The following is a 17312-nucleotide window of genomic DNA, read 5'->3' as shown; positions in this document are numbered from 1 at the left end:
CGTGCCAGGAGCTGCAAACGCTACTGTGGCAGATAAATGGGACCACCAGACCTGAACGTGGTTCAGACGGCCCCTAAAGGGAGCCCCATGTCCCTTTGGAATCTTGTCTTATCTTGTCCTGACCAGTAGGGGCCATGTGTAGATTCAGGGAGTAATCAGCGAGAGAGTTGTTGTGGGCGTTTCCGTAGTGTAGTGGTTATCACGTTCGCCTCACACGCGAAAGGTCCCCGGTTCGAAACCGGGCGGAAACATGGCTTACTTTTCCATTTTATTTTCTTTTTTTTTTACTTTTCAATTTTAGTCACTATCTCTCTCGCGTCCTGGAGTGAAGACCGTCACATCAAAAGTGTGTGTGTGTGTGTGTGTGTGTGTGTGTGTGTGTGTGTGTGTGTGTATGTTTACCTGTATTTCTGTTTCTCGGAGACAGGCAGTGAAGCGGCACTGTAGCAGGCAATACTCTGCTCCAATGGAAATTCGGTTCTGGCACCTCAGCTAATCTCCTTGCTCTTCCCCTCAGAAGCCTGCATGGCGAGCTATCCCACGTCGAGAGGGTGTAGATTTCAGATCCCTTCGCCAGGCGCACAGTAGGAGCTCCATAGTACTTTTGTAGTTGTTTAGTGATCTGCATCCTTGCTGGATTTTGGTCTCCTGGGACAGGAGGTGCACTCTTATCTGTAGCCCGGCTAGCTCAGTCGGTAGAGCATGAGACTCTTAATCTCAGGGTCGTGGGTTCGAGCCCCACGTTGGGCGACGGTTAATTTTGGAAAATGAGACAATAAAAGATCTCAATGTAAGGGCAGCAGACCCAGACCCTTCTGGGATCCATCTTCCCGCTGATGATGGCCAGTAGCTGGGCTACAGAACAGATGGAGTGCACCAAGCTCAAAGGGGACAGTGAAGGCTGAGTACCGGCGACAAATTCCTTGTTTACGAGACAACCCTCCTCCAGAAACTGCGGTATGACCCCAGGGCCCCCTGATTAGCGACCACTTTACCAGGTGATTTTGAGGTTAGTATTCCGAGCTCTTAGAGTCTCGGCCCTATTTCGAAGTCTGAAGCCCTCACGTTCAATATATTCTCTTTAAGCTCGATACTGAGTCGATCTTTTGAGAAATGTTGCCCTACACATCCTAGTCTCCACATTCCCCCCACACATAAAGGAATGTTAAAATGCCCGCCCCCCCCCCCTTTTTAAATCTTAAAATCATGATACATTTTACTTATAGAGTTCTAAGACTGATGACCTATCAAACACATTATTCTGGGGAAAGGCATGTTGGAGGATATGCTTTCGACAGGTCTTTACAGTTCTTTAAAAAATTATCTTTTTGTTTTCTTTATTAATTTATTTTAACTGGGGGCTAATTATTGACTATACAAAAGCCTTTGACTGTGTGGATCACAATAAACTGTGGAAAATTCTGAAAGAGATGGGAATACCAGACCACCTGACCTGCCTCTTGAGAAATCTGTATGCAGGCCAGGAAGCAACAGTTAGAACTGGACATGGAACAACAGACTGGTTCCAAATAGGAAAAGGAGTACGTCATGGCTGTATATTGTCACCCTGCTTATTTAAATTATATGCAGAGTACATCATGAGAAACGCTGGACTGGAAGAAGCATGAGCTGGAATCAAGATTGCCGGGAGAAATATCAATAACCTCAGATATGCAGATGACACCACCCTTATGGCAGAAAGTGAACAGGAATTAAAAAGCCTCTTGATGAAAGTGAAAGAGGAGAGTGAAAAAGTTGGCTTAAAGCTCAACATTCAGAAAATGAAGATCATGGCATCAGGTCCCATCACTTCATGGGAAATAGATGGGAAACAGTGGAAAACAGTGTCAGACTTTATTTTGGGGGGCTCCAAAATCACTGCAGATGGTGATTGCAGCCATGAAATTAAAAGACGCTTACTCCTTGGAAGAAAAGTTATGACCAACCTAGATAGCATATTCAAAAGCAGAGACATTACTTTGCCAACAAAGGTCCATCTAGTCAAGGCTATGGTTTTTCCAGTAGTCATGTATGGATGTGAGAGTTGGACTGTGAAGAAGGATGAGCACTGAAGAATTGATGCTTTTGAACTCTGGTGTTGGAGAAGACTCTTGAGAGTCCCTTGGACGGCAAGGAGATCCAACCAGTCCATTCTGAAGGAGATCAGCCCTGGGATTTCTTTGGAAGGAATGATGCTAAAGCTGAAACTCCAGTACTTTGGCCACTTCATGCAAAGAGTTGACTCATTGGAGAAGACTCTGATGCTGGGAGGGATTGGGGGCAGGAGGAGAAGGGGACGACCGAGGATGAGATGGCTGGATGGCATCACTGACTCGATGGACATGAGTTTGAGTGTACTCCGGGAGTTGGTGATGGACAGGGAGGCCTGGCGTGCTGCGATTCATGGGGTCGCAAAGAGTCGGACACGACTGAGCGACTGAACTGAACTGAATTGCTTTACAATATTGTAGTTTTTTCCATACATTGACATGAATCAGTCACCGGTGTACATGTGTCCCTTGGTCCTGATCCCCCCTCCAACATCCCTCCCCGTCCCATCTGTCTGGGTGGTCCCAGTGCAATGTCTTTGAGTGCCCTGTTTCATGCATCAAATTTGGACTGGTCATCTGTTTCACATAAGGTAATATACATGAATCAATGGTAGTCTCTCAAATCATCCCACCCTCGGCTTCTGCCACAGAGTCCAAAAGTCTGTTCTTTATATCTGTGTCTCTTTTGCTGTCTTGCACATAGGGTCGTCGTTACCATCTTTCTAAATTCCATATATATGCGTTAATATACTGTATTGGTGTTTTTCTTTCTGACTTACCTCACTCTGTATAATAGGCTCCAGTTTCATCCACCTCATTAGAACTAACTCAAATCCATTCTTTTTAATAGTTGAGTAATATTCCATTGTGTATATGTACCACAACTTCCTTATTTGTCTGCCGATGAACATCTAGGTTGCGTCCATGTCCTCGCTATTGTAAACAGTGCTTTGATGAACATTGGGGTACACATGTCTCTTTCAGTTCTGGTTTCTTCATTGTGTATGCCCAGCAGTGGGATTGCTGGGTCATATGGCAGTTCTGTTTCCAGTTTTTTAAGGCATCTCCACACTGTTCTCCATAGTGGCTGTACTAGTTTATAGTCCCACCAACAATGTAAGAATGTTCCCTTTTCGTCACATCCTCTCCAGCTAAAGTGCCCTTTTTTAAAAAGACCCTAACGTGAACATCTTCAGCAGGTCTTGTCGCCAGCTTCTTCCTTAACTTCACATGAATTCATTCTTTTCCATTTATTGTTCCTCAGTCCTATAAATTCATCTCATTTTCTATTTTCCATCTGTAGAAGTCTCCCCACATACATACCAGACCACAACAGAAGTCGGCTGATTATATAAAGCTGGTTTATTAAACTTTCTAAGTGAAGGATAGTTATCACCTTCAGTCTCAGAAGTGTATGGAAAGGAAGAGTTAGGGAGAGTTTAGCATGACGCCCTCTGAAGACAGTGCAGACAGGAATTGGCTGGTAAAACAGGTAGAGTGCCTAGTACAGTCATAACTCACACATCCCTGGGGAGTTACTGTTACTACCATCTTTTCTTGGAATCGACGGGTCTAAACAAGCCAGCGTTGAAATAGTTTGGACTTTGGCATTTCGTGTGGCAAAAAGCTTGCAAATTCATCTGCAAAGTTGCTTCAGGGATTTTTTTTTTTTTACCACCTTTACTGGGACTGGAAAACATTCCTAAAAGATTCTGACTTTTTCATTAAGAGGAAGTCCAAATATACACGTTTCTCTTTGCTGTCTCCCAACAAGCTGAGGGCACACCCTCCCCAGCTTTTTGCTACAATTTCTTCTTTTCTCTCCTCTCCCACCATTCCACAGAAGCCCCTCAAGCCAGGTCTTAACTGTTTGTAATCCCTCTGCTGCTGCTAAGTCGCTTCAGTTGTGTCAGACTCTGTGCGACCCCAAAGATGGCAGCCCACTAGGCTCCCCTGTCGCTGGGATTCTCAAAGCAAGAACACTGGAGTGGTTTGCCGTTTCCTTCTCCAATGCATGAAAGTGAAAATTGAAAGTGAAATCATTCAGTTGTGTACGACTGTTAGTGACTCCACGGACTGTAGCCCATCAGGCTCCTCCATCCATGGGATCTTCCAGGCTAGAGTACTGGAGTCGGGTGCCATTGCCTTCTTCGATCCCTCTGCTAGTAAGTGACCTATGTAGCTCTCGGCGTTCAGACATCAGGCAAATGCAGGGTATTGCTCTTTAAAGGCCAAAGAGGCAGAAAGACTCTGATGTACGTTTTGGATTCTTTCAGGAACGAAGAGCTGGAGGTGTGAAGGAAGTGAGACTTCCTTGGGGAGAGGAGCTGGAAGAGCTCCAGAGGAGCTGGGGAGTCCAGACAGGAAGGGGCCTGCACCAGGGTCAAGGCAGCAGCCAGCCGGAGAAATGGCAAAGGAGCTGGATGTATGGTTTGTGCTCAGGGTAGGAAAGGGGTCTCCTGGATTTCTGTTTTATATGGGTTAATAACCAAGATCAGATACTGAAGATTGGGGCTGTTAGAGGAGGGAGGAAAGAGGTTTAGTCAGTTCAGTCTTGGACAGGTTGGGAGATGTCTAAAAGGACATGTCCAAAATGTCCAAGGCAGGAGGATCTAAAGCTTGGGGAGAGCAGTCACAGCTGGAGTCACAGATGCAGGGAAGGAGAGTGGGTCAAGTGTGAGCTGAGATCTGACCCTCAGGGAGATGGCCTCAAGTACATGGAGGAGTCCGATTAGGAGGAAACCCAGCAGCAAAACTTCCACTGAAGCCAAGGGAGTGGAGATGTGCAAAAAAGGAAGGACAAATGGGTAAAGTCAAATTATGGCTTAGGAAGGGAAAATCGTAACGCGTTCATGAATTCAGCCACTTGCAGTCTCCTGGCTAACCTTGAACTAGACTCTGACAAGAGAGTCTCCTGCCCTGTGCTTTGGGGGAGAGGGGCTTCCCTGTCACAGAATCCCTACTCACACATTAAGAATCCCCACTCAGTACGACTCAGCCTCTTTTCCAATTCCTGGTTACCTTGGTCTTTGGCCACCAGCACTGGTGGCAGAAAAACACTTTGCAGTATTTTAAACCATCCATACTGCTCTTAAGTTTGCATATGTGTAAACTACATATAATATACGTTAAATTTCATCCCAATTCTGGGCATCGAATGCTAGGACTGATGAATTTTATTTTTATAAAGTACTTACGAGATTTCACTACATTTTCAAAATTTAATAAAAATGTCAGCTTTATTTAAGTAACATCGACTTAAAACTTGATATGTTTCAATCTCCCCTTTATTCTTAATAATTTTATATTATTTCTAAGAAATAGTTATTCTGAAAGCATATGTAAAATTAATTTCATTGTTGCTTTTCGTATTTAACGTATATTTTGACAGAAATATTTTCATATCTCATGTACTTTGTATTTGAATCCTTTGGAGCGTAACTATCAACAGAGTACATATTATGTGAAAATTTAAACCCGGCAGCAGTCCCCCTCAGTTCACTTCAGTTCAGTAGCTCAGTCGTATCCGACTCTTTGCGACCCCAGGAACCGCAGCACTCTAGGCCTTTCTGTCCATCACCAACTCCCGGAGTTTACCCAAACTCATGTCCTTTGAGTCGGTGATGCCATCCAACCATCTCATCCTCCGTCGTCCCCTTCTCCTCCTGCCGGCAATCTTATCCAGCATCAGCAGTCTCCCTAGAAGACAGATAATGAAAAGGGTTATCCACGTTTTACCTTCCCTTGGGCGAGGCTCGCTGCTTTCATTCACGCCTTTGTTTTTTAATTGCTGAACCTGACTGATTTCAGAACCTACCAACCGGTCGTGCTCCACAAGTTTGACAAACACTGCTACCTGGGGCCACCAGGGGACCGATGTCCTAGTGCAGAATTGTTCCAAAGGCTCTGACCCAGCAGGTGAGGTAGGAGGAGGACCTGGGCAATGACAATGACTATACTCTATAAGCGATTTGGAAAGGATAAACTTCAGGTGTTTCCGTAGTGTAGTGGTTATCACGTTCGCCTAACACGCGAAAGGTCCCCGGTTCGAAACCGGGCGGAAACAAAGAAAAATGTTCTTATTTTCCCCAGCTACAACCACTTTCTTCTAGTTAATTTGTCAAGTTCTGTCATCTGTCCCTGGAATGTATGTGCGTAAAAGTATGCTTAGCTTTTACAGTATTATCCTACCGCTCTCTTTTCCAATCTATTACCAGTTCACTTCAAGCGAGTATATTACGGATCTCTAGGTCTGTAGCGCAAAAGAAGGTGGTCTGTCATGAGAGCCATCCTTCACAGAACTTAAAATCCTAGAAGATCAGAAGGCAGGAATGCCACTCAGAGACAAATGAAATAGTAAAGAGTACAAGTGCGTTGGCATCATATAGTGGAAGTCAGGCTGGGAAAGAGAGTTCCCAAGAAAGAGCAGTAATAACCTCACCATCTATCACAATCACGCTGACTGTCTGGTCCTGTTGTTGGTGTCTCCCTCTCCTGCAGGTGAGGCCACTGAGCCACAGACACGTCACACGAGGTGACTAAATGTGGGGTAGAGGAAGTAGCAGACGGAGCTAAAGGACGGAGAATGCGGAATGAAACAGGGCACCGTGAGAAATTCAAGTTAGCCTAGCCGAGAAAGTACCTGGTTCTGCCAGAGACCTGCTGGTGACTGGTTCCCGCTCAGCGCTGACGGATATTAGCGCGACAACCTTCACCTTACGGGACACCACCGTGAGCGAGTCTGAGTTTTTCTATCCTGACTGGTTTCACTCCCGGCCTGCACCTACGCATCCGTCTTCAGCGGCAGAATAGAACAGTAAAAAGAACATCAGCCTCTCCACAGGTGTCTCGGTCAGCCGCCTTCTTCATCCGTCCTCACTTGCTGCGCATCTGCTGCGTGCCTATGCGACTCCAAGGGTGCGTTACGAAACGGGCTCCAGAGGTCAAGGGCAAAACGTCAGCGAAGGCTTCAGAGAAGCAGACCAGCGGTACTTGGGAGTCCCCAGGCCAGAGTTCCCGGCCTGAAAGATGTCTGCAGACAGGCACACGGTGTGGACTTCTGAAGAAGGGTAGCCTGCTTCTATGCATGGAAAATGGGGTTTACACTTTCATACACCTGACGGTACAACAATTTACACGAGCGAGAGGCAACTACTTCTTTCCCTCGGACTTGTCAAGCTTGAAAGTCAAATAGATAAAATATCTAAGTGGTAAATCAAATTCTTTTAAAATAAAGTGTCGCAGGGTTTTTTTGTTTTCTTTTTGCGTTGGGGCGGGGCGGGGGGTGGGGTGGGTGTTGGTTGTGCGGAGGCGGGGGGCGGGGTGGAAGGTTGGGATGTCGTGCTGCGCAGCTTGAGAGATTTTAATTGCCAGGCCAGGAATCAAATCCCAGGCCCTGGCAGTGAAAGCACTTTCACATCATAAATGCAGACAAAGCATAATCAAAACTAGCTACGTGATGGCAAAGCTTGTTAGGTTACCTGCATTCACGTAACTTTCACAGACACAAAATCAATCTCATGCCCATATCTTTATCAGTGCTTTTTTAAAAAATACTTACTCATATGCCTTAGCTTGGTTTACAGATGTAAACCCGACCAAAACGGCTACGGTCCAGATGTACAACTTAGAGCCCTAGAAGAGTGAAGAATTTTGGACCCCATGTGGAAGAATTTTCCCAGTTTCCCCTGCTCACTCAATTTCTTTTTTTTTTTTTTTCCCCTCATATTTTACTGACTGATTTGAGATAAATCAGTACAGTCCCTGCATCCCAGGCTCTGGACTGTCAGAGTGTCTCTTGCTGTACCCCCTCCAAGCCCACCCAAGACTCGGGGAGGCCAGGATCATCACTCAGTCCTGTCATTCTTCACCAGGTGGACTTTGGTCCCTGCCTCAGCTAACGTTAGAGTATCCTCTGACTTCCTTGGGGAGACAATAAACAAATCCACTGCAACACAGTTAACACCAAAGAGGCAGCTGGGCTGGGTGATAAGCTCCACAGGAAGTTGTCTCATGTGGATCGTATTTCTTTTGGGTTACATTTAATGCTAACTTGTCAATAGGGCTTGAGAGCTTTATTAGTTTCATCTTGTTTCAATTAACGATAAAGTTATCCTCTTGTTGATGCTTAAATTGTTGCTGCTGGTCAGTAGAAGCCCCTTTAAAATTGGCCCCTTTATCCTTTCAGCACTGCCCTGACAATTTGAAAGCACACTTGTTTCCTGGTAGAAACTCACACTTCAGGCCTATCTTTAATTTTTCCTAGATAAAGAATAATTTTGGACCTCACTTGGAAGAATTCTTGAAAGAATCAAGTTCAGAAAAGTTTTTGTTTTTTGTTTTAGTAAAAAATAAAAGAATCAAATATGGGTGCCAGGACACAATGCATGGGACCAAAGGTTGGCTCCCCCACGTCTGAGGTTCCCTAGGAAAATCCTTTAAAGGATGTAAACGTACACTGAGAGCTCTATTTAATTGTAGCTTTGCTGGATCTTTACTCCCCCCCCCCTCCCCAAATAAGCCTCAATCAAACATACGCAACATTAATACTCTACAAAATTATTTACCTAAATCTCTCACTCAAAAGTTTGCTTTTATTTTTTAAACTTTTATTAAGAAATTTAAAATAGACAGAATGGTGTTAAGAAGTCCCAAGTACTCATCACTCAGCTTCAACACTTTTCTCTCTTTCACCATTTCTATTTTATCTCTACATTCACCAGTTCCCACCCCACTGGCTCCTTTATTTATATTCCTCATAGATCTCGTGATATATCCTTCTATAGTTACTCTATTGATCATCTCCCTTTCCCTCTGGTTATTCTGTTACTGTATAAAACTTCAGGGTTAGGAAATAATATTAATAGCTACAAATCTTGTGAATTGAATCCTTACATGGACAAAAAACTGTTCTAGATGCTGGGCATACATTGATTCTTTGCACTCTTGCAACAAACCTATGGTGTGCCACTGTTAAAGGGAAACTTCATTCATTCATTCATTCATTTACACTGCAGTGAAAAAGACAGGCCAGTGAAACAGACTTGCCCTCCTGATGTTTACCTTCTAATAGGCAATTAAAACAAACAAATAAGCGGACAGAAAAGTACTCTTAGAGAGTGATACAGACTGTGAGAAAATTAATGAGGGTTATCTGACAGAGTGGTAGGCAGAGGACAGTATTAGAGAGATAGTCCAGGAAAGATACATCACAAGAGGTGACAATGAGCTGAGTCAGAAAGATAAGAAACAGCCACCTTACAAATATCTTGGAGAAAAGGACTTTGGGAAAGGGGGCAGCAGGTTCAAAGGCCCTGAAGTAGGCATAAATTTGGTGTATTTAAGGATGGGGAAAAATCCAAGGCCTCCTTACCAAACCTTAGAGGTTAAAGAGCCACAGCTATACCCCCAAGGCTCTGCATTCTGATGACTGCATCCACACCATTTGCTGGTTTTGTTTGCAGATGGGTAGAAAAATGACTGGAGGACACAGGATTTTATGTGTTTGAGGACTCCCAGGCAAATGAAGAACACAGTAGGAATTTTTAACACAATGTGGAGTTTTTAGGATGAACACACAGGTTCATTCAGAAAATTTCAAATAAAAAATAAACATCAGCTCTAAGTCCTAGCTGTGTGACCTCACCAGTGCCCCCCTCACCTCATCGTGAATTGAGGGTTCAGATAAAGTCTGTAATTATCATTTAAAATGTTTTAGAGAATATCATCAGTGGCTTAGATGTGCAGGATGATGTCTTTAGGTGGCTTTAACTCACATAAGAACCAATGAAAGGGATTGTTCTGGTTGTTTCAAAATTTTCTAGCTTTATAACAAAAACAACATTTTAATTGAATTTAAAACCGTGAGAAAAACTAGACTTTAACATTTGTAACTATAATACAATGAATATTAATTACAAAAGAAGTATATATTCCTTTCCATTTTCAAAAGCCTTCCACTGCCCTTAGACACTGAATATCTCAAATGACAGCAGAAAGCGTTTCCCAAAATAGGCAGTGATTTTAATCCAATTGGTCCTGACACAGAGTAGAGGAGCAGGTCATTCTGGGTCATCTTTTTTGGCCACTATTCCTTTTCCAGGGAGTCCTCCATAATTAGCTTGCTCTAGTTGACATTTTGTCTTCCTCCTTACCCAAAATTCACATTCCCCATGATGTTACTGAGATATGCCTTTTTCTAGGGGGACTTGCACCCTTAAACCAATGTGATATAAATAGCATTGAAATAATGGGGTAAGCATTTGATGATGATTGAACCATCTCTACTGATGCTACAGAGACCATAGAAGAATGATTTTCTCAAGTTTAGGAAAGGGAAACCAGTAACTGTTAAAGATACAGGAGTATTTTTATTTTTGATACTGGAATATTTTTAGACTGGTCAGAATATCCATCTACTTGTTCATGCTCAGTTGTGTCCGACTCTGCAATCCCATGGACTGTAGCCCACCAGGGTCCTCTGTCTATGGGATTTCCCAGGCAAGAATACTGGAGTGAGTTGCCCTTTCCTCCTCTAGGGGATTTTCCTGACCCAGGGATCAAAACTGCATCTCCTGTGTCTCCTGCATTGCAGGCAGGTTCTTTAACCTGGAGATAATTTTCTGTTTCAAATGAAATTTTTAAATAAAAATATTCAAGTAGATGGTTGATCAGTATTTACATATAAATTATATATAATTATTATTTGAGATCACTTAACAATCTATATGCATGATCTAATAATTTATATATGGCCTACATGACACCAAAACCTTATAGAAAATCACATACAAATTTAATTTCCTATACCTGATTGGAGTCTTCCTGCCCAAGGGAGAAAATTTGCCAAATAAAAAATAACTAAACAGGCCTTCCAATGATGTTATGGCTTTGGAAGTGAAGAAAACACAATGGCTCCCACAAAAACAGGTCTGAAAAGAGAAAAAATAGTATTATCCTATACAGTTGGATTAGAAATCCTAAGTTAGAGTGACAATCTGATCTTCAAAATCTTTTGTCCAAGTATGTTCCTATGAGAGGCAAAAGGAAGGTCCCTTCCTCTGTAGGTAGTATCCTGTAGGCCCTACAATGGTTATTATCTTATAAGACAGACAATGAGGGACCCTGGCAATATCAAGGGGATAGGAACAGTCACATGTTAGGTTTGTTTTTCAAGCAGCTTGATGGCACCAAAGCAGTGGAGAAATAATCAGTCTCATTCATGGCTGGTGGGAAGTAATAATACCCTGTAGGAGCCATAACCTGGCCTTGTCTATTTCTGTAAAATTACAGCTTCATACATAATGAATCTTACTTGACCCAGGAATCTTACTTCTGGTAATTTGCCTTACAAATGTAAGTTCAAAAGTGCATGAGGACTACACTATATGCTTATTAATGCAGCATCACTTGAAATAGCAAGAGGTTGGAAACTATAAATATCCATCAGTAGGTGACCTGCTGAATGAACTAGGATTCCTCTAAGTGGGATATTAGACAGCTGCAAAAAGACTGAGTAAAATTTCTATGTCTTGAGATAGAAAGAAAATAAAAATGTAACGGAGCTATAATTATATCTTTGTGTAAAATAGAGGAAAATAAAAATATCTTTGCATTGAAAATTTTCTGGAAGAATATGTACATGGATACAAACTTGTTGCCTAAGAAAGGAGAATAGAAGTTGGATTCTTTTCATTGAATATTTTTATAGATGTTTCACTTTTTGAACAGTACAGTATATTACCTACTCAAAAGATGTTTTAAAAACTCATTTCATGATGCAGCCTCTGTGGAAAATGGTATGACGATTAAAAAAAATAAACATAGAAATACCTTATGATCAGCAAATACACTTCTAGATATATGTGCAGAAGAAGTAAAAGCAAGAGCTTGAACAGAACAGGTATAAGTAAACCCATGTTCACAGCAGCATTATTCACAATTGCTGAAAGATAAAAGGAATCTAAGTGGGCTGATGCTGAACCTGAAACTGCAGTACTTTGGCCACCTGATTCAAAAGACTGACTCATCTGAAAAGACCCTGACGCTGGGAAAAGTTGAAGGCAGGAGGAGACAGGGACGACAGAGGATGAGATGGTTGAATGGCATCACCGACTTGATGGAAATAAGTTTGAGCGAGCTTGGAGAGTTGGTGATGGACAGGGAAGCCTGGCATGCTGCAGTCCATGGGATCACAAAGAGTCGGACAGGACTGAGCAACTGAACTGAGCTAAAGTGTCTACTGAGAGATAAATGGATAAACAAAATATGGTATATACATACAATGGAATATTGAAAAGTGAAAATGTTAGTCGCTCAGTCATGTCTGACTCTTTGGGACCCCAGGGATCAAACCCAGGTCTCCCACAAAGCAGGCAGATTCTTTATCGTCTGAGCCACAAGGGAACCCCCTGTTGTTTAGCCTTGAGAGGAAGAAATTTAGAGCATGCTACAACATGGAAGAATCTTGAAGACATCATGCTAAGTGAAATAACCCAATCACAAAGGAAAAATAATTTTGATTCATCTTATACGAGGTTCCTAGAGTGGCACAGCAGTAAAGAATCCACCAGGCAATGCAGGAGAAGTGGGTTGGATCTCTGAGTCTAGAAGATCCCAGAGGAGGAAATGGCAACCCACTCCAGTATTCTTGCCTAGGAAATCCCAAGGACAGAGGATCCCTGGTGGGCTACAGCCCATGGGATCTCAAAGAGTCGGACACGATTTAGTGACTAAACAACAACAACAAAGAATAGCCAAATGCATAGAGACAGAGAGTAGAATGGTGGTTGCCAGGGACTGCGAGAAAGATAGATAGGGAGCTAATGTTCACTGGGTAGAATCGCAGTTGGGCAATACGGAAAAGTTCTGAGGATGGATGTTGATGAGGGTTGCCTAGCAATGTGAGTGTGTTTACAGGCACAGAACTATGCATTTTAAAATAGTGAAAATGAACAAGATCCTACTGTATAGCACAGGGAACTATATTCACTATTCACTTCTAACAAACCATAATGGAAAAGAATATGACAAAGTATATACACATAGACATATATACATATATATATATCTGCTGTATAGCAGAAACTAGCATATTGTGTATCAGCTATAATTTAAAAAAAAATAGTGAAAATGGTAAATTTTATTACATGCATTTTGAACAATTAAAAAAAATTTATTTACTTTTGGCTGCACTGAGTCTTCCTTGCTGGGTGGGTGCTTTCTCTAATTGCGGTGCACAAGCTTCTCATTGCAGTGGTATTCTTTTGTGGAGCTCAGGCTGTAGAGTACCTAGGCTTTAGTAGTTGCGGCTACGCCTCCAGAGCCCCGGCTGAACAGTTGTGACTCATAGGCTTAATTGCCCAAGACAATGTGGGTTCCTCCCAGACCGGGGATCCAACCGACGTCCCCTGCACTGCGGATTCTTTAAACAATTTCTAAAATGTTGCTCTGTTAGTAGGTAAAGGATACAGTAACCAAAGAACAAGACCGTAACACCAAGAAGCCAACATCAACTTATACACATGGATCAGAACAGAAGTATTTCTCACTATCAACCTTCCGGTAGTTAAGAGCAAAATACACCTGTCGCCCAACGTGGGGCTCGAACCCACGACCCTGAGATTAAGAGTCTCATGCTCTACTGACTGAGCTAGCCGGGCACGGGAACCTCTGTTTCAGTAACTTTTACTTGAAGGAAGCGTTCCGGTTGAATCTAGCTTGAGGTTTGAAGTTGAACTTAATTGGGACAAAATTATGCCACTAAAGACAAGATTATTGACAACCTGAGATATTTAAACTCTACCAATCATGCTTGACTGACCGTCCTTCCCACTTCCGTCCCTTTTCTGCCAGCACCCTAGCCCTTTTCCATCCCTGAGAAACACAGGCGCTGAGGAGGAATAATGTTTGCATCCTGACACCATCGAAGAGCTTACTCCGTGAATTTTCAGTCCGAAGTTTAAATGCACTGACGCGGGGTTGAGCCTAGAGTGGGTGAAGGCCGCCGCCGTGCCCACAACCTGCGCAAACTGCACGATTTAGGGTGGTTCCTTGGATTCTGCATTTCTAAACTCTGGGGTCGACAGAAAGCAAAACGGAAACCACTGCTTGGTCTGGAGATGCCGGGGATCGAACCCGGGGCCTCATACATGCAAAGCATGCGCTCTACCACTGAGCTACATCCCCAGCCTGCCGCAAAGCTTGCTCTAATTTCTGTTAGGTGGTTATTGGTAAAAAGCACAGTCGAAGAGCATCTGCTAACTGTGACAATCGAAAGGCTGCAAAGGCCAGCGGCCAGAGCTGGGAGCTATTCCAGGGTCCTCTACTGACTTCAAGTGAGTGGACTTCGACCGAGATGACCAAGGGGAGCACAGGACCAGGATAAACACTTGGAGGCAGCAGTGAAAAAAGAAGGGAAAGTCATCCAGCACGAGGCCCAAAAATGAACTGTGAGCCGAAAGAAGGAAAGTAAGATTAGGTGCAGGATGCTACGTTTGTTAAACAAAGAGAAGAGTTGTTCAGTCGCTCAGTTGTGTCCAACTCTGCCACCGCATGGACTGCAGCATGCCCGGCTTCCCTGTCCTTCACTATCTCCCAGAGCTTGCTCAAACTCACCTCCATTGAGGCAGTAATGCCATCCAACCATCTCATCCTCTGTTGTTCCCTTCTCCTCCTGCCTTCAATCTTTCCCAGCATCAGGGTCTTTTCCAATGAGTCAGTTCTTCGCATCAGGTGGTCAAAGTATTGGAGCTTCAGTATCAGCCCTTCCAATGAATATTTAGAGTTGATTTCCTTTAGGATTACTGGTTTGATTTCCTTGCTGTTCAAGGGACTCTCAAGAAGTCTTCTCCAGCACCACAGTTGGAAAACATCAATTCTTTGGCATTCAGCCTCTCTACTGTGCGGCTCTCACATCCATGCATGACTACTGGAAAAACCATAGCTTGACTCTGCAGACCTTTGTCCGTAAAGTGCTTTTTAATGAGCTGTCTAGGTTTGTCATAGCTTTTCTTCCATGGAGTAAGCGTTTTTTAATTTCATGGCTGCAGTCACCACCTGCAGTGCTTTTGGAGCCCAAGAAAATAAGTCTATCACTGCTTTCACTGTTTCCCCACCTATTTGCCATGAAGTGATGGGATTGGATGCCATAATCTTAGTTTTTTGAATGTTGAGTTTTAAGCCAGTTTTTCCACTCTGCTCTTTCACCCCCATCAAGAAGCTCTTTAATTCCTCTTCACTTTCTGCCATTAGGGTGGTGTCATCTGCATATCTGAGGTTATCGATAATCTTGATTCCAGCTTGGGATTCATCCAGCCTGGCATTGCACTTGATGTACTCTGCACAGAAGTTAAATAAGCAGGGTGACATATACAGCACTGATGTACTCCTTTCCCAATTTGGAACCAGTCCATTGTTTCAGGTCTAGTTCTAACTGTTGTATCTTGACATGCATACCAGTTTCTCAGGAGGCAGGTAAGGTGGTCTGGTATTCTCATTTCTTTAAGAATTTTCCACAGTTCGTTGTGATCCACACAGTCAAAAGCTTTAGCTTAGTCAATGAAGCAGAAGTCGATGTTTTTCTGGAATTTTCTTGCTTTTTCTATGGCTCAACAGATGTTAGCAATTTCATCTCTGGTTCCTCTGCCTTTTCTAGATCCAGCTTGTACATCTGGAAGTTCTTGTTTCAAGTATTGTTGAGAAGAGGGAGAGTAGTAAAGTGTGCAGTATTTGTATAAAGTAATTCAGAATTGCAAAGTTGACGCTCGGGGTTGGAAGGGGGCTGGGGCATAGGCAATGGGCAAAGTTTTTCACTGTTAAATGCTCTCTACATCTGAATTTTGAGCCATATTTAAATTAACTGAACCCAAGAAAAGTTTATCAAGCTCTGTTGTGTACCTAGAACTGCTGTAGAAAACTGGGAGTTCGGCCATAAGCAAAACTGACATAGTTCATTACATCTATCAGCTCTGGTTTTGGAGGAGGTTGAGTGCTAAAGAGAAAATAGAGCCAGCCTTGAGGGAGAGAATGGAGTAAAGTGTGATTCTGAGAAGGTGACATTTGAAGAAAAGTGTTGAAAGAAGATGGAATGTGAGCCATGAAAGTGTCTGTGAAAAGAGAGGTCCAAGTAAAGGTGAGAGCCAGTTTAAAGGCCCTGAGGTAGGAGCTTTGTGACATGTTATTGCAGGAATAATAAGGGGGTCCATGCAGCAGGGGAGAGTGACAGGAGGCGAGGGGATGCATCTCCTATCACTTTGTATGCAGGGGGTGGAGAGAAAGAATGGATAGTGCCTTTAGACAGTGTGAAGACTTCAACTTTTACTCTGAGAGAGGTGGGAGCCACGGGAGAATTTGAGGAAAGGAGGGCCCCTATCTGACTTGACATTTTAACAGGATTGTTCTCACAGCTGGATGGAGAAGATAGGATAGGAGAGGGATAGAAGGGGAAAGAACTGTTGTGATCATCAAATTATAGGTGATGATGCCATGGAAGAATTGAGATGCTGAGGACTAGGGGTGGGTCCTGTGCATTTCCCCTCTCTTGGGGAGCCTCAGAAGACTCACCGATTTGGGCCTGAGCACCTGGATGGATGGAGTTGCTGTTAAATGGAGTGTAGTGGGGAAGGCTGTGGGAAGAGCAGGTGGAGGGGCAGACAGAAGTGCACTGTGGATGTGACGAGTGTGTAACTCTCCCTTAGAACGCTTCATGTGGAGATGCTGCCCAGTGAGCTGGCTGTGGGAGCCAGGCATCCTAGGAAGAGTTGGGCTGGGGATTTGTGCGTGGAGCAGGGAGAAAGTCTTTCAAGCAAGAAAGTGGAAGAGATCACAAGGAAGTGAGCGTAGACAGAAAGTCCAAGGACCAAGCAAGGGCAGGGAGAGGAAGAGGAAACAACCGTGGTGACCAAGAAGCTGGTAGGAGGTCGTGGAAGCGGGAGAAAAGCCAGGGAGTACAGTACCCAGGAAGGAAGGCACGGTGCCAGGAGGAGGAAGCATCCGAGGAGAGACGAGGTAAAGCCTAAGAAGCCGCCTGCTTTCACCTTTGGGTTATGATCTCTGCGGTCACCGGTCACCTTGACAAGAGCAGTTTCTGAGGAGGCTGAGGAAGAAAATCTGCTTAGAGTGCCCTCCAGAGGGAGTGATGAGAGACGTGTGTGTGTTAGTCGCTCAGTTGTGTCCGACTCATTGTGACCCCAGGGACTGTCCATGGAATTCTCCAGGGAAGAATATTGGAGTGGGTAGCCATTCTCTTCTCCAGGGAATCTA

The 17312-nt window shown here is 43.7% G+C and overlaps 2 long non-coding RNA genes and 5 other non-coding genes across 7 annotated transcripts; 4 read left to right on the top strand and 3 right to left on the bottom strand.

Moving 5' to 3' along the window:
- The first annotated feature begins 178 nt into the window (after positions 1 to 178).
- Positions 179 to 251, top strand: TRNAV-CAC (transfer RNA valine (anticodon CAC)). The gene has a single exon. It is a non-coding gene; the product is annotated as a tRNA-Val (tRNA).
- Positions 252 to 677: 426 nt separating this feature from the next.
- On the top strand, positions 678 to 750 carry TRNAK-CUU (transfer RNA lysine (anticodon CUU)). Its single transcript has one exon. It is a non-coding gene; the product is annotated as a tRNA-Lys (tRNA).
- A 4512-nt stretch (positions 751 to 5262) lies between these two features.
- Positions 5263 to 6921, bottom strand: LOC132659822 (uncharacterized). Its single transcript, XR_009600684.1, has 2 exons — positions 6694 to 6921; positions 5263 to 5750 (listed from the first exon to the last, which is right to left on the bottom strand). It is a non-coding gene; the product is annotated as an uncharacterized LOC132659822 (long non-coding RNA).
- LOC106990587 (uncharacterized) lies at positions 5746 to 7299 on the top strand. The gene is made up of 2 exons (XR_009600685.1): positions 5746 to 5974; positions 6557 to 7299. It is a non-coding gene; the product is annotated as an uncharacterized LOC106990587 (long non-coding RNA).
- Positions 6045 to 6117, top strand: TRNAV-AAC (transfer RNA valine (anticodon AAC)). The gene has a single exon. It is a non-coding gene; the product is annotated as a tRNA-Val (tRNA).
- A 6339-nt stretch (positions 7300 to 13638) lies between the features above and the next one.
- Positions 13639 to 13711, bottom strand: TRNAK-CUU (transfer RNA lysine (anticodon CUU)). The gene has a single exon. It is a non-coding gene; the product is annotated as a tRNA-Lys (tRNA).
- Positions 13712 to 14165: 454 nt separating this feature from the next.
- Positions 14166 to 14237, bottom strand: TRNAA-UGC (transfer RNA alanine (anticodon UGC)). Its single transcript has one exon. It is a non-coding gene; the product is annotated as a tRNA-Ala (tRNA).
- Positions 14238 to 17312: the final 3075 nt, after the last annotated feature.

This window comes from Ovis aries, chromosome 5 (genome assembly GCF_016772045.2).
Source record: "Ovis aries strain OAR_USU_Benz2616 breed Rambouillet chromosome 5, ARS-UI_Ramb_v3.0, whole genome shotgun sequence".
NCBI classification, from domain to species: Eukaryota; Metazoa; Chordata; class Mammalia; order Artiodactyla; family Bovidae; genus Ovis; species Ovis aries.
The sequence above is the reverse complement of the archived record's forward strand: the minus strand, read 5'-3'. Positions and strand labels throughout refer to the sequence as shown.